Source organism: Amblyomma americanum, chromosome 10 (genome assembly GCF_052857255.1).
Source record: "Amblyomma americanum isolate KBUSLIRL-KWMA chromosome 10, ASM5285725v1, whole genome shotgun sequence".
NCBI classification, from domain to species: Eukaryota; Metazoa; Arthropoda; class Arachnida; order Ixodida; family Ixodidae; genus Amblyomma; species Amblyomma americanum.
Window position 1 is genome coordinate 87,725,094 of NC_135506.1, and position 26,002 is coordinate 87,751,095.

Consider the following 26,002-nt stretch of genomic DNA (forward strand, 5'->3'; position numbering starts at 1 on the left):
GGAGCACTGATGATGGCAGCAAATGATGATGCCGCTGTCATGTTCAACATAGAAGCAAGGAAGAAAGGAACTCTACACCACCAAATTTTACGAGATGTCTAGAAGCGCGCAACAAATGTTTCTTGCTTTCGATAGGTTTGAAATGCTACCTGCAAGGGCCTAAATGAGGCAAGCTGAGACAGACTCTTATTGATATAGACCAATTATTTCCGAAGCGAAGTAATTAAAGATGCAGGCAGCCCCGGCGAAGTGAAACATTCGCCTCTATATTCTGAAAACTATTATCGCGTAACACTTCTCGCTTTCCGGCTTACTATATGGTAGCTGTCCCGGTTATCTCAGATGGTAGAGTGGTGGTGGTAGTGGTGAGGTGGTGGTCGTGAGTTTGAACCCCGGAGTAGGACAAATTTCTCTTCAACTCTGAAATATCTGTTGAAAATATAGCTTTTCTCTTTAGCCGCGTGACTTTGCTAGGGTGGATGCTAAAGAGTAATTGCTCCATTATTAGTGTCCAGTAAACAGCTTTACACAGAAATATAGAGCCTAAACTGGAATGAAGGAAGTATTAAGTTGAATGTATTGCATTTGAACGTCCCCAGTCCGAGCGAACCGCCACGCAGTACGCAGAAACGAAAGGGTTGCGATCGGTTTCGACCATATGGGGAACCTTTGCATCCAATGTAACTACCGTATGCAAGAAATCTCACAAGTTTCGATTTCATGAAAACGTGACAGCTACAGCACTGATTTAAACCTAGGACTCCTTAGTACCAGCGCGCCATGGCCACTGAGCCGCTTCGGTCGGTGACTAGAATCATCTTTCGACACGAATGAACAAGAAGGTGTGGATGAGTGAATGGCTTGTAGCGTCTGCACATTGCTCTACTGCACAATGAATTCCTAAAATAAGCGCTGGGAAGTAGAGTATAAAATGAGGCCGTCAAGCTACAGAGGCAAGCACTACTCCGCTAGCTCACACCAATATAAGCTGTTATATACTTTATTGTTCTGCGAAGTGGCCTCTGTAGGACACCAATCTGTCGGGTTAGAGGCCGGGGGGACGCGATTCCATAGAAGAAATATAATGGCTACAAAATTTATTTTGGTTGCGTTTCTGCAGTGAGGTGCCTTCGAAGATTTCCCTGTACGTCTTGCTGAATGTTATAACTGTCGGGACTACGTTGGAAAAGTAACGAGGGAGGCTCTACCCTTTAACTGGAAAAGCACCCAGTGCGGGAAAGAGTGGCGCCTAATATCACTCGTTAAACGCCGAATATCGCCCTTTAGTATAAATCTGGCGTGGCCGCCGAGTGTACCATAATTCATCATGCAAACGCTTCGTGTTCTCCAGAAAATGAGCCCTATAATGCGAGGTTATTATTCAGGCTGCAACCCCCGTATGTCCAAGAATACGCAAGTCAATAATAGTGGAAGAGTCGCTAAACGGGAGCAGACGTAGGGGAAGAAGAGAAACAACAAAATCCAGCGACAATCGCCATCGCTGTTCCGTTTCATATTTCCTCAGAACGTTCATTCGAGAGGAGAAAGATATCAGGCGAGAGTCTTCACGGACGGAAAGAAAGACGGAGAAAGAGCCAGCCGGAAATAACTTCCGATGCGTCGGAACAGTGGGCAAAAGGACAGCCGGAAAAGAAGATAAGTACCCACTCTATCCATTGTGCAGCCCACTGGCCCAATGCCTTCGTACAATGCCGTGACACAATGCCTCCTCCCTGCTTCGAAAAGGGTTCAGAGTTATCGTCCTCAGCCTGGATAGCACGAGATGCCTTTCTTGTCTTTCTTGACCACCGCTCCTCTCGAAACCCCTGTTGTTCCTTGCTGTTAAATGTTCAGCCGAGAAAGTTCCATCGTCTCCATTGAAAGTTCATTTAACGAGATACGCTACGTGTCTGCTGTCGGGTGCTCTTGCGTTTATAGAGCAACAGAAACCCCTTCTGGCTTACGATTGCTTGACCTGCGACGTCCAGCCCACACGCTGAGTCCATGTCGGGTATATCTCCTCTTTACTCGGTTGATGGCAAAATTATTTTGTTTTGCTTTGCTTGCAAGAAGTGCAATTAGCACCCATGCAAGTCCTAACCAGTTTATAGCAGCCTGTCTTTGTCCGAGGGTGCAACTCCGCGGCAAATATTCACTTTCAAAAACATAATTTTAAAAAGCGCTAAGCTAACAAGGGCCGTTTTATTCTGTTCTGAACACCTACTTAAATTTTCTATATGTGCACAGCGTATAGAAATAGGGAACACGGTGTCTGTAAGATTTGGAAAAATATATCAAAATTTAGATGTTTTGGATACACTTTCCGTATTGTTTATGCGATGCCCCTGGAGGTGACAAGAAAGATGTCCCTCACGAGCACGTGTCACTGCAAAAAAAAAAAGTCCGCATGGAAGGAGAGACGAAAGAATGAAAAGGGGGTCGTTGGAACGGAATTTCCGAGGCGGTGCACAGACGGGCTGAGAAGACGCGTAGCAGATACAGCCGCGGAGACTGAGACCCGATACGGTGATATAGCACCCACGACGGCCGGTCATTCCCGAGCACAATACTACGTGGGCGTTGCGTCGGACCACTCAGGGCAACTGATGTTCCACGCTTGGACAGTGTACCCGACGGGCGTACATAGCACTCCATACCTGACTAACATGAGTGATAGCGAGGAACAGTGCGCTAGCGTATTTGATAATTCGCGAGTGGAGATTAAGCGGGTTGTGGAAGGAGTTCGCCGCAGGTGACATTGGACAAGTGTAAAACGTCTCGTCTACGACTTTCGTGTTCTTTTTTTATGTTCACTATTCCGGCCTTTTTTCTCTTTAGAAAAACTTCTATTTGGGCTGATGAGTCATTTTGATCCGGAAAGGAAAACAGTAGCGCCTATAAACACACACACCGTAGAAGAACGACGGTAGGACAAGCGCTATGTAGCGCTTGTCCTACGTCGTTCTTCTACTGTGTGTGTATTTTTCGGCGCTACTGTTTTCCTTTTTTTCTCTGTATACATTGCTCTACCCGTGTTATTGCCTGTAATTTCACTCGCCACAGGCAGTGGTAACCCGTCCTTCTGTTCATGACGGTAACGTTACATTTTCATATTATTCCCAGTTTCCAGATAATTTCCATTTGAAGTGCATGACGTGATACGGAGTGCTTATGTTGGACTTTCCGTTATGTCTTGTCCGTATAGTGTGTATTGACTCTACATGTTCCACGTATAGCGGACGAGACAATTTCGTGAGATCGTACAAAAAGAAGAACGACACTGAAAACAAAACAATGGCAAGATAAGAGAAGGTAAGAGGGAAATATATTGGATGCGGCTAATCGAGTGCAGCAGGAGAGCAATTAAGGAAGTCATTAAGGAAAGGGAGTCTTTCCGCGCGGAGAAAGGGCTAACCCCAAGCGTCCGTATTCGAAATTCGAGACGGGACGAGGCAATCCGCTCGAAACGGGTGCTCAAGGGCGGAGGGGAATGAATGAGAGTGAAGAATAGTGAATAAGAACGAGAAAGAAAAGGCGGAGAGGGGAGTATATGGAAGGTGTGCGTGCGTGCGTGTTTGCCTGTGGTAGCTTACGTTCTTATGCGGTTATGTGTGTGGTGTGCGTTCGTTTTAATTCACTTCCGTTCGTCTGCGTTAGTGTGAGCGTCTGCAGAATGGAGGCCAGAGACTGCAGAAGGCAACCATACACGTCGGTCCGTCCTCCTAATTGTGGCTTTTGTTCGTGCAGTCGTTCCTTGCGCACGTGCGAGACAGATAAGGCTCCCGTTTGCTGCATCGATCAATCACGCTAGGGAGTTGGGAGTTTAGGCAGCAATGATTTGCCAGGAGGGATGAGGGGGGCAGACGGTGGCCAGAAATGGAGTCCAGAAATTAGGTCTGCTCCGCTCCCTGCGGCGGTGTGCGGCGATAGTGGTCTACTCGAAAGAACCTATAGTCGGGTACAACTTTAGAAGACAGGAGAGGCCCCTCCCAGATGACCGAAGCGCAGCAGCCAATTGCCTCCGCGACTAAAGAAATAGTCCCGCTCAAAAAATTGTGACTGCCTCTAAAACGCGTATTTCTCTGTATAAATAAGATTTGTGTATCTTGATGAGTGGATTAGTAAAACTATCATAATGCAAGTGCTTCAGCACATGCCGGATCGCGAGAGAAAAATAACTCCGTGCCTTCTACAACGCTGTGCGTCGTCTGTTACGGAGCGAGATTGACGGCACCGGGCGTGTAATTACAAAACAGTCTGGCTCAATAGCATAGGATTCATATGTACTTTTTGTGTGTTTTCACAAGCTTATTTTTTTAATGTGTGAGGCTTATTTTTCAATTGCTACTTGTTTCTTTTTTTGCGGTTGCGAACCTACAATCTCGGGAGTTCACGCACGTTCGCGCACGACATTCCGTACCTCTTTTCCGCCATGGAGCCCAGCGAGGTGACATCGGAACGCGAGCCTTTGTTGCCGAACGAGCCTTGTGTCGGTGATCACATCGGTGATCACACCACCGCATCGGATCACACCACCGCATTGGTGATCACACCACCAAGGAGCCTCGGCAAGAGCAAGAGCGGCCGCATCCTGGACAGCGATTCACGCAACATGATCTTCCACTGCTACACGTTTTGGCGCAACAGGGAGCCTGAACGCAGCGTAGAGGAGACGAGCAAGTTTGCCGCTGACATGCTCGGTGTCAGCGAAAGGACTGTGTTCAGGGTGAGGGAGGAAGTTAAAGCTTCGCGTGTTTCGGGTGGCAAACTGACGACGCCGTCGCTAAAGCGCCCACGCAATGCGGAGAAGAGAAGACGCAGCGCGAAGTTTGAAAGCTTCACGTTGTGCGCGCTGAGGTCATGTGTGCACGATTTCTTTCGCCGCAACGAGATACCGACGGTCGAGAAGATCACTAACGAGTTCTCGGAGCCTCTGGAACTCCCATTACTAAGGCGGTGGACTGTGCGTCGCCTGCTTGCCGAGATCGGCATCAAGCACGAAAAGAGAAGCCGCAACTCGCTGCTTATCGACCGGGATGACATCACCGATTGGCGGAATCGCTACCTCCGACGTGGAGCGCTACCGAGCGGAAGGCCGAAAGATCTTCTACCTGGACGAGACATGGGTGACGGCGGGACACACTCGGTCGATCGTGTGGACAGACACCGTGGTGCAGAAGCGCGGACGCCTGTTCGCTCGAGCAAATGGCCTAACGACGGGTCTAAAACAACCTTCTGGGAAAGGTCAGCTCCTGATCGTCACGCACATCGGCAGCGAGGATGGCTTCGTCGACTGCTGCTTGGATGTATTCCGAGGCCAAAAGACAAGCGACTACCACAAGGAAATGGACGGCAATCGCTTTGAGGGCTGGTTTAATGGCGTTCTGCAGAAGTTGCCAGCTGGTAGCGCCATTGTTTTAGACAATGCTCCTTACCATAGCCGGCGAGAAGAGAAATTGCCAACGACGGCCTGGAAGAAGGAGAAGATACAGGAGTGGCTCACAAGCAAGAAGATCACCTACGCTGAAAGGATGATAAAGAAGCAGCTGCTTGAGCAGCAGCTTGGCATCTGTAAAGTCACGCTTTCTGAGCTACATCGTAGACAATGCAGCTGTAAGCGCCGGTTGCATTGTACTCAGGCTCCCGCCGTACCACTGCGAATTTAATCCCATTGAGCTTGTTTGGGCCAAGGTCAAAAATGGCATCGCTGCGGACAACACAGACTTCAAGCTGTCCACGGTCGACGCCATCTTGAGGGAGAAAATCAAGCACGTAGCGGCGGAAGACTGGGCGAAGAGCATTCAGCACGTGATGGACTTGGAGGCAAAGTTCAGACTTGACACGTCTGGGAGTGAGCACATTCAACCCATCACCATCCAGCTGGGTGAAGATGACACTGAAGAAAGCGACTCCGACTGCGAGCTGTCTGGCATTGAGCCACTCGACGAAGCATAACGGCTTCTTTTAACGAAAGAACAGCCTTTATTAGGGCTACCAAAATTTTTCCGGTTGGTTCGCAACAGACAACCATCCATTCCGTGACCTCTGAAATAAATAAGCAGTTCCATTTATGACGTATTCCTTATAATAGAAGCTCAATTCTGATAAGCAACGTCCAGCACACATTGTGCTCGATTTAAGAAGTGGCATAGAATCATGTTTAAATGCTGGTATATCTGAATTGAAACAAAACTGTTCACTCTGATTATCTTTGGCGGGCTCAAAATGCTCATTCAGGCAGCCACCATCTAGTTTGACGGGCCCCATGTTGAAATAACAGTATTCAAGGCACGCTTTATAGCTCTGTTAGCAGTCTGCACTGGAAATCGCAGTCATGTCATAGCCAGTGCAGCTGAGATACCAGTAGTCAACACGAAACTGACAGTCACTGTTAGCAGCTTGCACGCCAAGGCCTATCGAAGAATGCTCCAAGAGTTACCGAAAAGCTTGACCAGAAAAAAAGCGGCCTAATAACGCATCAGGCCGTCACGTTACCTGATCTCAGTTTGCATGAGGTGCAACTTCGGTGTTTAGAGAAGTAGTGCTCACTTTATGGACATGATATTTAGGCTCTTAATTGCTTATACCAACTGGGCAAAATTTAACCAAAAGCTAATATACTTCTATACAAATCCACTGAAGTATCACTAACGCAGTTGAGCATGTTCTATGCAAGAAAAGAATGCACGATTTCACGTGATATGACGCTCCTGCCTCTGCCTAGAATCTTAATTTCATGTAGATGTGGCCGACACTTGCACCTTTCGCAATGTTCGGTGAAATTTGAGCTTTGTTCCTTACCTCTCAATGAACGTTCACGCTACTGTGCGCAATCATTTATACAGCATCCTATGTGGCCTATCTAGGCCTTACCACAAGATAGTGGTATTTTGTGCTCCACTGCTGTTGAGCAATTTACAAAGTGCTTTCCGTGCTTTTTTGATGCAACCACTATTCGCGTAACCTATAGCCACCATCATCAACATATTTCCCCCTATAGGTCCAGGGGGAAGTCAACTCCCATGCCGTGCTAGTAACGCCCTTAGCTTAGGTCATGGAGGAAGACTATAAGGCGTGGAAACTCCCCCGTCTGCGGCGACCAGAAAAGGTCACAAGCCCGCGGCGCCATTATCCTGCAGGCTGCGCCTGGCGGCCTGGAAAGAAACTACTGAAATACAACGTCACGGTGTGCCCGCTGAAGCAAACACCCGTGTCGTCTGCTTGTGGTCTGCTTTTAATGTCGGAGCCGCCTGCCCGGGGGCTGCATTTTTTTTTTCGCTGCTGCTTCTACGAGGCGCCGCATGGCGCCGCCACTGCATACGACCCCGTCGGCGCATACAACTGTGACTTTATCTGGTCGCCTGCGCTCGCTCGCGCTGACGGGAGTTTCACCTCCTTTATAGTCTTGCTCCGTGGCTTAGGTGTAGGCTTAAGAGCACGAAATGGAAACGAGAGAAGGTAGGTCAATTTCGTGCGAAGATCTGCTATTTCCTGATGACAGCTCCGTAAACGCGCATTTCGCGGCATTTATGGCACCGGATGATTGCTGCTGTTAAAGAAAAAAAGAGCTTTTGAATGTATTCCACTGTCAGAGAATTTGGGGACGACAAAGCTTTCCACGTTAGGAAGATTATAATCGAGCACGCAGGGGATATTTCCCGCTATCATCTGTCTCATGGTTATTCACTGCAACTTAAAGGTTCTTTGTTAAGACAGACTTTTTTTTTTCTCAAGAAACTCAGGAGCAACATATATGGATTTCAAACTTATTCTTGCGTAATGAGTTGCCTCTCAGAGAGGCAGCCGCTGCTTAAACGGGTCTGCCTACGGCACATTTATAAGTCCGCAGCTTAGTCTCAACAGCTCTAGAAAGACGACAATGAAAGTCTTGGCTGTGTTGCAGTGCCCTGCTGTTAGTAGAGGCAATGATTATTACAATGCCCTTTTTTTGCGCACAGGGCTGCAGATATTGCACCTATTTTCACTCTAGAGAAAATATTACTAATAATCGTATCCCCATCTTAATATATAAAATAAAGTAACGAAAATAGATCCGCTGCAATAACTTCGTGGTTCGATGCCGCATGATGCGTGTATGTGCGGCAGTGTCCTGCTTTTAGTTACTGCAACACGAAACTGCCAACTTGCACAGAGCAGCCACGTCTTTCACAGGGAAAAGATGGAAAGCCGAAATTGGATGCCCATAGAGATAACTCTCAAGGAATCAGCAGGTTGGAGAAAATCGAGCCCTAAATCCGGAACCATCGAACGAACCTAAAACCGAGGACGCAAGTAGAGGAGCACATCCTCGCAGCTATTCGAGCTTACGATTCGCAGAGGTCGCGAAAATGACGTCCATCTTGACGTATGGGAAAGAAGCATCGAGGAAGACTCGTAAGAAGGACTCTCGCTAAATCACGTTGGTTTCGTTTTCTGCTGTTCTTTGTCACACGCCTCTTACTTCCTATATACGTGAGTAGAAGGGCCTCAATGACCGCATTAGCTTTCGCGGCCTAACGCTCTCCTCTCTCAAGCTCACCATGCCGGACATTCTCTTCTGTCCTTATTTCGAGGCTTTCTTCGTTTCGACGCCGCTGCCTTCAGTAGCCATGCCAGGCGGATATGCAATCGCAACAGGCGCTAGAGGGGGTCAGCATCGGGTGCGATCTATGCTTGCACCTCAGGAATTCGATGCAGCGTCATGGAGGCTACCAGTATGCAAAACGCATTAACACAATCCAGCTTAATGGGCGTAAGCAGTACGCGGTTGCCACAATTTGAATAGTAAAGAGACTGTTGGTTGCACGATTTTGAAAAACTGTCCAGCAAAAATAAAATAAAAGCGATATATACGTGCTAATAGAGGGTTAGCACCCATACACGTACTGGCGGTTGGAAAATTGTTTCTTTTTCGCGTTCACCTGATTCTGTCCGACACTAAGAATGGGCGGACTCAGATGCAAGCAATGGTTAGCTATGAGGTCACCGAAGAACCGCAGTGAAATTTAGGACTTACTCCATAATCTTTACTGGTCACCTTGAGGAAAGCATGTAAAGAATCTCGCGTGAGTTGATTATATAGAACGCTCTTTGGCACGTGTTCATATAAAGGATGGAGACACTGACTTGTTCGCGGGATCAGAGACGTCACAAGGACGATTTCGATATCAAGCAATAGCGTAAACACTCTCTGCATGAGGGGAGAATTCGAGATTACGTAACCTTCTAGCGCCACACCCTGATTTGAAATGACGGCACTGCCCGTACCTTCTAGAATTTCAGAGACATGCCAGTGGTATGGCGCCATACAATGCGTATTGTATTGAATAGGGAGAAAAAATTATCTGAACATATTATGGTTCGCTACGTTGGGGTATTTGCCGGAACTTCTGGATGATGTCCCGCGATAACAAGCAGCGAAGGCACCGTTGACCCCTTAGCACGAAAAGTGTCGTCACTGCACACAACCCCGGTCCAGAGGCACGTACACAGAGGCACATTCTTCTATTTGCGCAGCGGCGTGAATCGCCCCCTCGAGAAATACAATGCGGAAGGGAAGCGAACACAAGAAAAGGCGAAAAGAAATAAATGAGGCAAAGCCTGTCCAATGGGATAAAAGAGGCGCCTACGCGGGGTCCAGGGCCATAAAACGCGCACAGACAGAAGGTGGGTGCGAATTCGTGGCCAGCGAACTCTACTAGTGAGGAAGGGAAGAAAAGGAGGAGAGAAGGGGCATGTGGAATGGGCAGCAGCAGCACATGGGCGACGACAGGAACTCAGAGGGCTCTTTGCGGAAACTGCCAAACGTTTGTTGCCATATGGACCTCTTCGTAGTGATGACCCAGAAAGCCGAGCCATCCTTTAATGTATTTGGTGTGAAAAAAAAGGCCTAACAAGTATTTCTTCTTGCTTCTCCAAGAGTGCTGAAATGTTTGGGAGGGAAATCTTTCGCGGATATGCAACGGTTTCACAAAAGGCGAGAAAAGAGACGTTGAAGCTGTGTGAAGCAACGCAGATAATAGACGTTTTACAACTGATGAAGAAACAAAGAACTTTTTCTTGTACTTTTTCATTTCTGAAAGGCTGTGCGCTAAAAAGGCGTTCACAGGAAAAAAAGTATAGAGACGACAGGAACGTCTTTTTTGCGCACAGCCTTTCAGAAATGAATATGCACCAACTAGCTCGTCAGAAAGCCTTTTTTTTTCACACCAGACACATGAGGATTCGTCTTTCTGGGACATCATTTTGAAAAGGCTCACATGTCAACAGGCCTCGATTAAATTTCTGCAAAAAGCTTATTCTGAAAGCTTGAGAATCTGTTCCTCGTGAGGTGTACTGAATATGTATCAGAATGCCTCAGTGACCTGTGACCGGTACTTGTGACTGAATTTTTTGCTTGAGGTCAGGGATCGGTAGAGTCTCTTGCACATGCTTAGATTCGAGATTTAGAATAGGGTCGTGGCGAACCTGGTGACTCTATCCGCAAGAGATTAGCGTTAGGAGAACGGGTTCACGTTTTCTATAATTACAGAATAGGCTTGCGGATGGTCGCTTAGCGTTGCCTGAATACACCGCCTTGAAGGCGGGAAAGAGGAGCTTACTTCAACAAACAAGTTAATATATATGCTGCTTTCTTTTCATCGTATAAATAAAACAATAAGTAAACTATTTTCGGTATCAAATAATTCTTATTCAATATGAGAAATTATGCAATTTCTTTCTTTAAAGTGCACACATTTAATCCGGGCCGAGACAATCCAAACACGTAGTCAGCGCCAACCGCTGATCGCCTCCGTGAGTATGCCTTGTTTTGTGTATACGCGCTGCGCTCCCGCTGGCGCTTGCCGTCTAGTCTGCGCGCACTTTTCTGTGGCTTTGAAACGATGCAGAAGTTGAGGCGCTCTCCGGCAGACTTGATCAGCGACCAGTTCCTCTATCTGGACCTGAGCAGGAGCGACATACAGGATCTCTTTCTGCGGTACCAGGAGCCCACGCCCCGACGCTACACCTCCAACAACCGGCTTCTCAACGTGGACGCCCTGGATGAAGGGACGTTTCAGGGGATATACCGCTTTTGAAGAGAGAATCTCGGTGCTGTGAGGATGTCGCACTCTGAGCAGCAACCAAGGAGTCAGGGTGTCTGGTGAGGAAGGCCTCCAGATAGGTCTACGTCATTTGGCTTATCCCAACAGGTGGAGGGACCTAGAGCCCATCTTCGGCCGTCACTGCTCCGCAATGTCGAGCATTGTGGCGTCCCTCTTCGGTCACATTGAAACAGCTTTTGGCCATCTTCAGGACTTGAGGGTGCACGAGTGGCTGCAACTGGCGGACTTGGCCCGTTTTTCAGAGCCGAGTACATGTCAAGCAAGACCAGTGCTTTTCCGAGGCCCCCCAAAAATTACTTAGGGTTGCTTTTTCACGTTACAGATAACTGCATAACAACAGCTATGTACTTGTTGAAAAATAGATGTTTAATGCTTAATCCCTTAAAGAATCTATGCTGGGTCCTTGCAGTTTTATTATTGTATTTTGGCGCTTTATGTGAAGTAAATATTCTATTCTATTCTGTTCATTCTGACTCTGAAAATATTGCGGAACCAGCTATTACTTGAAGAATCTTACTCATTCGAAAGCCCAAAAGGAGGGTTTTCAGAATTTTTTATTTGTACAAAAAGATAGGAATATGCCGGTTTTATATGGGTGCCCCTCTCACCAACTGCTGGGGGGCTCGCGGATGGAATTCTTAGGCCCATATGCAGACTAACCACAAATCTGAAAATCTATTTTTCTAGGAACAAGCGGCTGCACGACGCGAAGTATCAGTCCATTATGAGTGCGAGCTCGATAGACCGTAACCTGGCCAGAGGCTTGACGCAGGTGAGCCGAGAATATTCAAGGTTTTGCCAATATGAACGTAAATATACTGCAATGTAGGTATATCAGAAGCTTTGGAGCAAAATTACTAGGACTGAATGGAGGTAATTATGGAGCTGTAACTTAATGCGATGTCCTGTCAGCCGTAGCCAACAGGTGCATTGTATTTAACGCACATCAATGCAGGAAGAAATAATCGATTTGCTTGCAAGCTCATGACCTACCAATACAAGAGTGTGAGGCTGAAAAGGACGTATTGCATATTGATAGTAGGTGCATATATCCATCGAAGGCTCTACTCGCATAATATGAATTCATTGCGCTTTCTTAGCAGAAGTGACCTGCAAACCTGTCTTATTCGTAGAATGTATAAATTTCCAACCACAAACATTATCAGGTGAGCACAACTGAGATTTTAGTATTCATGACAGTCTCTGGCAGATATCAACTTTGGCACTGCTTACTGACACGTCCACATATTTGTTTCTGTGAGAGACAACCTTCATACAAACAAACGTCTGCGCTATATAATACTTAATTGTTGCAAATTGCATACAAATTGTGAGAAATCGGTTCCTAATAATATTGTCACGTAGCAGTTGGTGTTGGTAACTGGCGCCTAGACGCCAGAGAAACGCCACCATCGAGAGGCTGTGAGCAGCTGCAAGAGCACAGAGAGGCGGCCGGAGCTCAACCTCAGCTTTTTCTCACGAGCCACCAGTGTGGCGCAGGAGCTGCGTGCCGAGCAGCCGCCGAGCAGCTATTGTTGCGGACGCGACATTACCTTCCCTCTCGGAAAGAGCATCGGCCCGATTTTTAACAACAAAATAGGGAGAAGGAAACGAAAGCAGAACTGAGTAACGTGTGGCACTTGGCCACTAAATGCCTCGCGAGAAGTAGGGCTTTCATTTCAAGCGATGTTTATTGCCTCAGGGCATAAAGCTTCTACCTCACTACATGGACAATCTCAGGTCTCTGCTGACGGTGAGTAGTCCGACAAACCCCATCCGGAAGAACCTCATAGGTTACATCGCTTAGCTGACGGAGAATTCACCAGCGGCCGAAGTACTGCTTTAGCAGTTTTTCGGAAAGACCGCGGCGTCGAATGGGGGTCATACCCACACTCTGTCGTCCGGCCCAAACGTCACTTGTCTGTGGATGCAGTTGCAATGCTGGGCGTCATGGCCTTGTTGGTTCAGGATGCGCACACTCGACATTCTCGAGCTTCTTCTGCACGAACAGCAAAGTCCACGGCGTCAACGTTGGGCTCGTGGCCATAATGAATAACATTGTCTACACTTCTCGGCCGTCCTCCACGTGGTTTCTTGTTGAGCTGTGTCATGGGCGAAAGTAATATATAGCAGGATATCGTCCCAAGATCGATGCTCAACGTCAGCGTACGTGGACAGCATGTCTACGAGAGTTTTCTTAAGGCGCTGGGTCAGGCCGTTTGTAAGGGGATGGTAGGCGGTTGTTTTCCTATGAGTAGCGCCACACAGTCGCATGAGGGAATCCAAGAGTTTGGCAGTGAAAGCGGTGCCTCTATCCGTGATAAGTTGCGAGGCGCCATGCCTCAGGACGATGTGTTCCACAAAAAACTTCGCAGCCTCGGCTGCTGTGCCCTCTGGAGTGTCTTGGTTTCAGCGCAGCGCGTAATCAGTGGCGACGATGATCTATCTGTTTGCCGAAAATGAAGTTGGGAAATAGCCGAGAAGGTACATGCCAACTTGCTCAAATGAGACTCTGGGCACTTGTACGGAATGTAAAAGTCCAGCTGGCTTTAAAAGGGGCTTTTTCGTTGTTGACAATTGCGGCACGTGCGCACATAGTGTCGCACTGTCGCCACAATCTTAGGCCAGTAAGAGCTCTTTTAGATCCGAGCGAGAGGTGACCGGCGGTGGGCTCGTCATGACACGCCTGCAAGATTTCTTCGCGCAGAGCCGCTGGTACCACGAAAAGGTAGTCCCTTCCGGTTGGATAAAAGTTGGATTTCTTTTTAAAGCACGTTGCTGCGCATACAAAAGGAGTACTGAGTTCTTGCGAAGGGCTGGGAAACCTCCATGGCCAGTGCTTTAAAGCAATTTAAGTTGGATGTTTTCAATTTTTTGGTTGGCGCTCTTTTCTAATATACATTAAAATCTTTCGCCACGTTTTCTACCAGTAGTGGAGCTACCATCAACCGTCGTCCTTGGACACAAGAACGTGCGGCCACCGAGAGCTTATTTGGGCAAACTTGATTCCTAATTTTGCTCCTTGCAGACTAAACCACAAACCAGTGGCTGGCCGATCACGTCAGAAAAGTAGCCAGGTTCGCGCCTTTGCTCGCAGACCATTTGTGCTCCTTGTCGAAAAGCGTGTTGCTACAGCTTACCTAAGGAAACCAAATCTTGAGTTGATTGATCTCTCATCAAAAGTTATATGGTTTATATTTTTGCTTCGCATTTTCGTCCACCCATCACCCGGAGTGCTAATTGTCCTTTGACTTAGGCATATTGATCGAAAAGGCTTATGATAGCCACAAACCAAAGTCATATAAAAGCAGTCCACGTTTCGCGCGTAACCCGAAACTTCCGTGCTTTTGCTTTGACTTTGGTTAGTGAGCGATATTAGCCTTTTGTGCAGCCCTTAACCGGGCCGGGCGGACTACGTTGCATCTTTCTTCTCCTCACACATGTGTCTTCGCCGCGCTTTAAGATACTCTCTGGTATGCATTGACTTTCACCAGAAGCCACTGTCTTCCCTCAACACACGTTTGCCCAGTGATCCTAATTTTTTTAAAGTATGCTAAGACTCATGCAGGAATAAAAACGCTGTCAATATGTGTATCAGCCTCTGGCGGGCATTTGCTCGCACACAAACTATTTACCACGTAGTTAATCGGCAAAAACAGGTGTTAGTGCAATTAAGCGTGTCCGACCGGACAAGGGCTTTAACGTACACACCCATCTCGCCTTTGTGACGCTTCAGGTGTAGCCACGTCCTCAGGCAGCGTGTTTCTTTGTCCAGCTTTCTGTTCCTTAGCATTACTTCGCTTTTCCAAGAGGCTGAATTTGTCGCCACCAACTACACCACACTCTCTGTTTTCGCCACCGTTTATTTCGTGATGATGTTAATGATGAGAATGTCATGCTAGAAGAATTTTTGGCCGTACTTTGTGCAGAACGAGCACAGCAACCATGCAGCCGTGTGATAAAGCGTGTCTTGCGCCTCCTAAATTTAAATCAGCACCTGCCAATACGGAAACAAATCCGAGAAAAACGCCAAGCAAAGTGTTTAATATCAAGAGGGCGGAATTTTTGCGGCATTTATCGGACGTCAGACGCAACGCCAGTTCGGGCTCTCGATGCGATGACGGCGGCCACCACAGATTAAATGTAACGTTTCCGAAACGCTTGCTGCAATGTAAAACAAGCAATGAAAACTCGCGAAACTTTTTTCGGATTGTCCGGTTTCATATTTCAGCGTAATTAAAATGCGTGTGTGTCGTCGGTGCTTGTGCGCGTGTGTGTGCGCTACTGCGAAGCCAAGCCAGTGGAAAGATGCGCTGACAAATTTCTTTCTCCGTAACCGCCACAGCTTGGACGGAGTGAAAGTAAAATATTCCGAGCTGCTGCCTCGTTACAAAGAAATATTGCATAGAACCTGCGGTGCGCCCAGCAAAGTACGAAGGGGCTGAGGCGCAAGATAACAAGAAAGCATTGTCATCGCCGCTAGGTTTTGTTTCTCACAGAACCAGAAATACCACTGAAACGGCAATTATCTGAATGACTTCTTGAGGCTCGGCCCTGAGTACCACGGTCAGCGAGCCGCGCGACGCAGACGGCTGCAAGGAAGCAACAGAAGAGAGGCGGGAAAATAAGACGCGGTCAAGACATGACAAAAAAAAAGAGAGAGAGAAACCAGTTGAGCGAGCAACTGGCTTTGTAGGGAAAGCATTTACAGCAGTGACATGAATGGCCCTTCATAAACGGGAACAGACGGGGAAAATGGGAGCGGGAGGGTATAGGTGGATTGCAGCTATGTGAAGCTCCAAATCAATCTCTCCTCCATCCGCTATGCCCTAACACTTCTCTTCCCAAATAACTTCTACTCTGTGGCTCCTTTACGGACATTGATTTAACGTGGCGCAAACGTAAAAGACGCCGATGCTGTTTTGACTCACGCTATTCTTTTTCTGAACAGCCGAGTTCTAAGAACTGTCCTCGCTTTGTTATGCTTCGAAACGCGGTAAAAATTATCAAGCGCTTAGCAGATGCAGTTCTTAAGATTTGCAGGTGTCTTTTTTCTTTTTCTTCTTCCCTTCTCCTGAATTTGTGTACAACTCACGGCGCGGCCACATTAACAAGGGTTTTCACGCGTCTCGGTGTCGACATTCTGTGGAAAGCGGTGCGCCCAGCAGCGCCGGAAATTTTGCAAACATTCGCCGCAAGTGATCTTTTCGCTCCCACGAAACCGAACCGTAGATTGCGCCAAACCGTAAAAATGCTGCAATTTAGTCTGCGAAGTTCTTTTTTCGACAAGGACGTCCTGATCTGCCTGGAATGTGAGTCATTAGCAATAAAAGGTAACAGTTTGAGTTATATTTTTTTCAACAGGATTCGCTGTTTTCGCGTTATAAGTGGTTTATTCTTTTTTTCATGGGTATTTTTCCGGGCACTGTTTTTTTCACAAAAGGCTTTAAAAACGCAGAAACTAAAGTACTGAAAGCATTTCAAGATTGCCATGACGCTGATTCCTCTGTGGTAGGCAGGCACCCCTCTTGCCGTCGCTGAAGAAAATTTTCCTTGTCCTCCTGTACACCATGGTATATGAATAAAAGTGCATTCATGACTGTTTCATCATCATCTTCAGCCCGACTACGCCCACTACAGGGCAAAGGCCTCTCCCGTGTCTCTCCAATTAACGCTGTCCTTTGGCAGCTGCAGCCAGCGTATCCGCACAAACTCCTTACTGTTTACATTTGGTCATATATTCAGTGATTACAAGAATAGTTCCTTTGTTATATCTAAGAACTTTTTGGCTGAGCAATACTTGGGGTTAGGACTGGCCCTTTAGTGAGACTGACAACAAACTCGCAGTACCTAGTGCGAGTTCGCTATTTTCATCAACATTAACCGCAAGAGTGCGGGAAAACTTTCTTCATGGTTACAATGTCGCCAAAAGAAGCCTTACTAAAGCAACATTTGTTGTAGTTCCCTCTTTTTCGTTTCTTTCTGTGGCAAATATGATACGTACGATGAAATTTCACATCCCGTTTATACCAGACGTCAGGTTCATTTCAGAGTGACCAGAAACGTAAATGATTAATATGTAACATTTTAGCTGCTTAGTTACAACATGGAGGTATTTCATTCTAGTCGTGCCGGTGGTGTTTCGATGGATGGGAAAAGGAAATATCGCCCTGCGATGTCAGGCAAGTTAAAGAACGCCAGGCGGTCGATATTTTTCCGGGGCCCTCCACTACGCCCTGTTTCATCGTCTCCTTTACGGCGCCGTGAATGTGCCCATCGAGAGTGAGCCAGATACTGTGCCTTTGCTCTCCTTAAAGCCAAGCTTATTACTGCTGTCATAAAGATAACTTGAACTAGTTTCGCCTTACTAACTACACTTTTACAAAGAAACAACCTTTGCAGACAAGTTCTGGAATGAAGTGAAGCGAGGCTCTCCTCCTCATGTGACGAACATGAATGGCGATCCACCAATAGGCGTGGAATACTTAGAGTACCAGAATAAATCGAGAAATCTTAGCGAACAAAAGTGTTTGAGCTTCTTTTATATCAGCCTGCAACTGCGAAAGCGACCCGTATTCTCGTTTTCTGCAGCAGATTGCAATGATTTCTGAACAAGTGTTTTGTAGCGATAGCTGCACTACGCCAGCCACTTCGCGAAGTCAGCGTGGCAGCGCGCTGAGCTGTAGCACCACAGCTCTGCCAGCTGTGGGCATGCGCGGAGTGACGTCATAGCCCGCAGCTGGTGTCTGCGCTGCGCGTATCCGGTGCAGCGGCGCCCGCCACGTCAGTTGTGCGCACCCGCGGAGTGACGTCAGAACACGTAGCTGGTGTGCGCGCCGCGCGCCTACATTACGCTAGCATTTCGAGCCTTCAGCATGGCGGCGCCGTGGCCGCCGTGGCAGCTGCCGGCGGCGTCGCGCTGGAGGAACCGACTGGGGGAGGAGTGGAGACGGGAAGAGGGGGAGAGAGTTAACCTACGTCCGGAAACGAAGAAGATGGAAGGCCCAGCGAAACACAGCGGCGAAAGACTGATTTTGCAATTCGACTGAGCCAGTTTCACTCGGCCAGCTGTGGCTTTCGCGTCACTCCATGTTTACCCAGAGCTAAACCACAGCCACTTTTTTTAGCAAAAGCCAGTGAATGGGCAGTGAGTGTTCCCTGCGAAATCACCTGAGGACTACCGCACCTATCGCCCTCACTCTCGCATACACATCCTCGTCCTCACGCCTTCACGTTCGCGTGCACTGGCGGTGGTAGGTATGCCTCTTCGTGCCCGAAATGAGCTACGGCGCTCTTCTAAGATATGCCGCAGCGCGTAGCTTAAGCAACGGACGAACCATATACTACTGTTATCATAACGATTTTTAAAACAAACTACACTACAGGATATCTAGACACGCGGGCGTCCGTTGCCGGCCTAAAACCACACGGCGCACGTGTCAGCGTGACTGGGTGTCAGCGTGACCAGACGCACCAAACACTGGCCACTTTTGAATTACTGTCTCAGTTTTTCTTGGTGTTTTGTAGCGTTCCACGTGACACTAGGGCCGACAGCCGGTACCCATTTGTATCGAAGGCGAACAATCTCAGTACGCTCGGGAAAATGCTTCTTCTCTCTAACATGGAGGTAATGATTCCTTCCCAAATTCACTGGTTTGTCCGAGGAGCGCGAGCAGGAAGCCCAATACATTCTTTAATGTAAGCGGGGGAGACAAAAAGATGTGCAAGAGGGAACATTAGAAAGAAGGAAGAAGAGAATATGGCACCGTACTATACCGCATCGCAGAACCTATTAATCTCTTATGGACTTACCCGGAGTTCCCGGGTTCGAACCCGACCACGGCGGCTGCGTTTTTATGGAGGAAAAACGCTAAGGCGCCCGTGTGCTGTGCGATGTCAGTGCACGTTAAAGATCCCCAGGTGGTCGAAATTACTCCGGAGCCCAGACATTAAACCTCATCAGGAGGGTCTCACGTAAGGGAGGCGGCCTCAAGGAAAAAAACCTCCTAAGATTGGTACAGGCCTTCATCATTAGTAGAGTGGGATACGCCACGCCATATCTGAACTTAAAGGCAGATGAGAGGAGCAAGATAGACGCGCTCATCAAGAAATGCGTAAAAAAGGCCCTAGGGCTCCCAATCTGTACATCGACGGAGAAGCTACAAGCCCTAGGACTGCATAATACGATTGCAGAAATCGCGGAAGCGGTTAAAACCTCGCAACTTGAAAGACTCAGCACGACGCGAGTGGGAAGAGCTATGCTATGTAATCTTGGAATGGCCACAGACAGGGGGAAAAGGAAAGGGTCGACATTGACAGGGAAATCAGGGCGCACCTAAGAATCCCTCCCCTACCCAAGAATATGCACCCTGAGTTTAATAACGAAAGGAGACAGAAAAGGGCGGAAGCGATAGAAAGAATATATCGGGGTAAACCCCGAAATGAAGTCGACTACGTAGATGCGGCAGGGGACAGACACAGTCGATACATGACCATAGTGGCGGTAGATGGGGAGGGCACCCTCATCACGGCGGCTACCATACTAGGGAAAGAAACCGAGATAGCGGAGGAAGCCGCGATAGCGATCGCTTGCGCTGGCACCAAAGCTAGATATATTATTAGCGACAGTAAGACTGCAATCCAAAATTTCAGCAGAGGAAGGATAAACCCCCTCACCACCAAAATTTTAACACAAGGAGTGATTGATAGGACGATCAACATCATCTGGACCCCGGCGCACGAATCTGTCAGCGGTAACGAGGCGGCCCACAGTGCAGCTCGAGATCTCTACCTCCGTGCTGTACAGGATGGGTCGGCTCAGGCCGAACATGATAGAGAAGGGCGATTAATCTCGTATCAAGAGATTACAGAACACTACAAGCAATGCCGGAGGTGTTTTCCCCCACCAAACACGGCGTTAATTAGGAGTCAGGCGACGGCGTGCAGACGCCTGCAGACTGGAGTATACCCAAACCCAGTACTAAACAAACATATCCGATCGGACTGCGAGGACGATAAATGTAAAAAGTGTGGGGCGAGAGGAACCCTCGACCATGTAATTTGGGAGTGCGCTTACTCCCCAGGCAGGGCGCAAAACATTAGCAGTAGGGAAGCCTGGGAAACCTGGTTGCGGAGCTCGGACCCTGAGCTCCAAATCACCGCCGTCCAACTGGCAGAAGAGGCCGCCGGCGAATCCAACCCGGCCAGCATCGAATGCGACCATCCCGTGCGGCTGGGCCGCTCCTAAGTCCTCTCCCCTGTACAGAGGGGTGAGACAGAGCGGCCCAGGCGGTGTGGTCTTTCTCTGTTGGACAATAAAAGTTTTCAACAACAACAACAACAACAACATTCCGGAGCCCTCCACTACGGGACCTCATTCTTCCTTTCTTCTTTCACTCCCTCCTTTATCCCTTCCCTTACGGCGCGGTTCAGGTGTCCAACGATATATGAGACAGATACTGCGCCATTTCCTTTCCCCCAAAAACCAATTATTATTATTATCTCCTATGGACTTTTATAGTACAAAACTATAATTTATGCGACTGAATAGGAAATGCTGAATGAGATCTCGTGAATCAAACGGCGTACCTGCGTATTTCCAGTCAGTTTGCTTTCACAATGGTCGCTGTGGACAAATATCGTAGGCTATCGGCTGTGCCTTGCCTCTACTGCTATGCTGCGCGGCGTTTGTAGAACGTACTCACGTTACTACTATTTACAGCGATGATGCCGCGGTGATGCTCAAAGTGGCCGTTGTTTTAATTAACCCCTACAGCATCAATCACCTGAATCAGTATACACTAAAATACGCTGCCGTTAGTTGCTCCGGCCACTCAGCTCTTCATGAATAAAACTTAGAAAGGAGAAGCATAAAAGGCTTGCAACGTGAATTTCTGAGCTGAAAAGTCTTTACTGCGCTAAGACGACAGACGGATAGAAGTAGAAAAACGAGGCTTCTGTCATCAAGGAATCCTAAACAGTATACATGGGAAATGACGCGGTCAAATCTCATGTTTTTTTTTCGTTCAGATAAACAAAAACAGCCAGTTCTATGCGTGGTAAGGGGGCCATTTTTAGTGACAGTCCTCATGCGCTAAGAGAAGAGCTATAAGCGCTGAATGCGACTAACGGCATTGCTATTTATGCATTCCAGGCATGAACAATGATATTTTTTCTGTCTTTTCAAATGAACCGAAACATTTTGCAAAAACGGAATTGTTTTGTTGACAAGGATGTACTTATTCATCGTATATAGCATCAGCTGTGCGCGCTCTATTTTCACAGGTGACCGCTCTATGGTGCTCATATTTTTTCCGTTAACACACGTCAGTAATGGATCAGTGCTAGGGCTTTACACAATAACAATGCCTTCAGTTCAAATGTGTCAGCAGCAGGAATACCGGGTGACCCGATTCTGCCTAACCGCAAATAGTCGTTGTTACAATAAAGGTTTAATTTATTGAGAAAACTTTTCTTCTTCGCAAACGTAATTTAGGAATATCAAATTTACATTCCACGTCTTTCTTTTTGCTATGTTCACTTTATTCTAGGGTGAAAATAAGGAAGCGGTTTGATTTCAAGCCTGCCATAATAGAAGAAGGAAACCAGCGCAAAAGACGAATACACAGGAACAAGGAACACAGGACGACGCTGGACTATCGACTGTATTTATTTGAGAAACGATCACATTTATACCCTTCAGTTATCAGCCAAGCTTGCGCACACATGACAGATTAACAAGACAAGGTAAATAGCAGCATCACATACAACCGCGTGAGTTCATAAATCTAATTTCTATATCAAATAGACTAACCGTCGTGTCACTTACACATAGATGCCTTTGATTAACGATATGGTATGCCTCTAGGATTTCACGTTGGCTCTTAGTTTTACCATATCGTTAATTAAAGACATCTATGTGTAAGTGACACGACGGTTAGTCTATTTGATAAAGAAATTAGATTTATGAACTCACGCGGTTGTATGTGATGCTGCTATTTACCTTGTCTTGTTAATCTGTCATGTGTGCGCAAGCTTGGTTGATAAATGAAGGGTATAAATGTGATCGTTTCTCAAATAAATACAGTCGATAGTCCAGCGTCGTCCTGTGTTCCTTGTTCCTGTGTCTTCGTCTTTTGCGCTGGTTTCCTTCTTCAATCATGTACCGACTCGCCCAGCTTTCCACTCTACTGCCATAATAGCTCTAGAACGGGAAACTCGAGACGGAAGTTGTCGACATCGATCACGATATACCTAAACAACGACGCACAGATGACGATATCTTAATTTATATATAAGGATGAACTTAATATATATTTATTGCCGTATCAAAATGAAAGGTTCTTTCGCCGTGCTATATTTTGAATGCGATGTTTTGCATGACATCCAAGGTAGTAGGAAATATTAGGTCCAACTTTCTAAATACACCACCCGCGAAAGATGACTTATGAGGATCGCCTAAAATTTATATCGATTTTGCGGATATGGTTTTATTTAATATCAAAAACCAAGTTTCCAAATAACTGTCGACCTGCACTCCATCTTGAAGCAAACATCATAAGTAACCAAATCGAGCAGCAAAACCTCGTCATTGTCTTATTTTAACGCTTCAGGCAATTTGTCGCAAAAGTTACAAATGCACGCTCCATATAAGCACTCTATCCCTCCGATTCGCCGATTACCGAAACGCCGGGAACTTGCCGGCGATATTTATTTCGTCTTATCATACATAATTTTGGGAAGGCGGTACTGCGAACAACGTTATCGATCGGTTTCCGTTAAACTCGGCTTTCCGGAGGGATCCAGCTGTTTGTCTCCGTTAAAGGTGCACTTGACAAACTTCTGCGAGCGCTCAGGCAAGACGGGCAGGAAGAACGCGAGTACACGAAAAACTGAGAGCCTTGTGAAGGTAAGCCAAGTAAATTCAACTCAAGCCGAGCAAGAAAGCAAGTCGCGCAGCGAAGAGTGCTACTGTAGCAAAAAATGAGCCTTGAATTCGTAGAAGGAAAACGAGAAAGCAATAAATTGTATTAGCGAAGGCGTTACCGACTGTGCCTATCAATAAATGAGCGTTTTTCCTAAGCAGCGTAGAGATGGTAAGCAGAGATGTAGAAATATGAAAGACTACATATGCAAGAGCAATCTTCGAAGAAAAGAACACAGACAATGAAAATAGCCTTCGATACACTTCAATTGTTCTTATCGGCGAAATAAGCGCTCTTTGGCGGCGGCGCCTCGAATCTTATTAGTAAGTGGAAACCGACGACTCTGGAGTATTTATTGTTCGCGTTCTTACATTTGTGGATTTGCTGTCTCTGCACTTTTTAAACCCAGTCATGCGTGTACTTTGGCAGAATTGGTCTAAAGCGTGCTATGGGCATTATTTGTAAAAAAAAATATTCAGAAAACAGACCTTCTTGAGTGCGTCTCGAACAGCGAGGAGATCGCTTTGGTGGTGTTCTTCAAAGATGGTAAAACCCAGAGCCTCTTAGAAAGAATATGCCTTTGCACTCCTCCTGTGACGTCATCCGCCTTGCCCAGTGTTCCATATGACTACATGAATTTAAAACACAGGGCTCAAGAAGCTACGACCGCCGTGATAAAAAGCGGATCGCTCCGTGAGCTTTGTGCTCTAAATTCATGCAGTGGCATGTTCATCCGGGCGGGGTGTGTGACGTCACAGGAAGAATGCAGAGGCGTTTTCATTCTAGGAGGCCATCTAGGAGTAAGCCATCAATCGTCTTTTGTGGCACTTTTATCGTGTATTTAACCACAACTAAAATACGAGTGAGATATACGCATCATTGCAAATAATGCAACACTATTATAGCCGGACAGTTTAAGCAAGAAGACAGTCACAAAGGAAAAAAACTGCTCAGTTATTTTAAAGGTCTCTTTGCCTCAAACCTCCTGCAAAAATTGTTAGAACACGCCTAGAAGACGATCAGCGTTCTAGCTTTGAATCTATATGAAATATAAGCTCTACCTGTTTCACCTGGTCATTTGTACGATGATCAATCATTTGATGATGATGACAAAAGTAAAAATTTTCCCCAAGAAAATTTAGTCGTTGCTATTTAGAAATATCCTTTAAAAAGGGGTCTTACTTGGTAATTCTTATTATTTTATTACAAAGATAACTAAAAAACTCGTGTTGCGTTGGTATTATACTGGATGGCATTCTGCCGCCACAGAGCCAAGGAAATGTAATAAAAATTTACGTCACCAGCGTGCAAATATTAGCTAAAAGTTAGTGCTTACGTGCGGCACAGTTCAATCTTGCGGCTGACAAAAAGAAAAACATTCAGTAATAGCATCTGGCAAAGTTCGAGGATTGCCGCCTAGAGAAAATTGTTCGAAAGAAAAGCCCCTTGAGTACAGCGCAACGAACGGGACGTAGTAGAAGGATACAGGCAGGGACACAACACAGTGCTGTCCTTGCCTGTGTCCTTCCTCTACGTCCCATTCGTTGCGCTGTAGTCATGTAATATCGAAATCAACTCGCCCAACAACTTACCTTGTCGAACGAGAAGGTTGGGTCATCTAGAAACACAGACAGCTGAAGAAAAACCGTGTCTCAAGGGGGCAATGAATATGGAGCAAACAGTACATAGAAAAAGAAGGAACGCGTTTACAGCTCTCCTTTTTTTTCATGACGGCTTTATATGCTCGAAATTTATAACGCACATTAATAAGCTGACCCATAGTTTTGATTCGTTCATTATGTGTTAGCTGCTGCTTCTGCGTTTTTTTTTTTGCTCCTTAGTTTTTTATCCGCCTTCTAAGCACTTGTGTCTGTCTCGTGTCCAACAGCTGGCTGGTCAAGCGAGAAAACATATACGTGAGAAAAGGGAAAAAATGTTTTGGGCTCAAAACATCGAAAAAAAAACTATTCCATGGAGTGAAATCCATGGAATCCCCGGTAAAAAAGGTTTGAGTAAATACTGGTTAAATGCTGGGAAAATAAGAAAAAGAATGTATGAGCATAAAGAGCGGTAGCTTGCACAACAAGGTTTCACACCTCTGACGGGCCACGGCTGTCAGGCTCACCTGGTGGTTTATTGAATTGTTTTTTTTTTCAATATTGGCAGGCTTCATAGGATCGTTTGTAAACACCAGCAAAATAAGTTGTTACGCTGAAACAAGTTCGACCTGCATCTGAACTGTTCTTGCAGTCAAACATCGCGGAACTGTGGCTGTAGTATGACAAAGAAAATGGCTGCGCAGGAACTGGCTAGCTCCTCAGGTTACAGAAGTACACCAGAGAACGCCATCCAATTATTATTTTTGGTAACAATTAATACTTACGCATTTTCGCGTTACGTTGACTTTTGCATGGAAGAAAGGGGAAAAAACGCTTTTAGGGTTTAAAAATAAAATTCAAATCTTACCAAAACAATTACGCATCATCTTAATGCGAAATTTGAGCACAGCTCTGTCGGTGTTTCAGCTCTTAAGGCTCATTGTTTTGCTTTGCTGGGTCGTCGGCACATCTGGCGATGATGTTAATTCGATCGTAGTATTAGTTCAGGAAGGCAATAAGACGACAATGTACAATGCGCAGCGCGCGAGAATGTGTACATTAGTTTGTTAGCAGTATTAGTAAAAGAAGACGACGATGTGCAATGCACAGCGCGTGTTGCACGCAGAGTGTGTTGCAGCTTAACACGAGGCGTGCTCGGCTGCGGCGAGAGCCTAGTGCTCTCGTGCAGTGGCCAGCGAAGCTGATCTGTTCGCAGCGCTGCGGGTTCGAATCCCAGTCGCGGCAATATTATCGTCTGGCTCGGTTACACCGACGACGGCGACGTGGTTCAACCGACGAGTGGGCGCTTAAGAGCTGGGCTCTAAACATTTTCTATCAACTCAATTCAATCAAGGCCGTGATGTCTAGAGTAGAT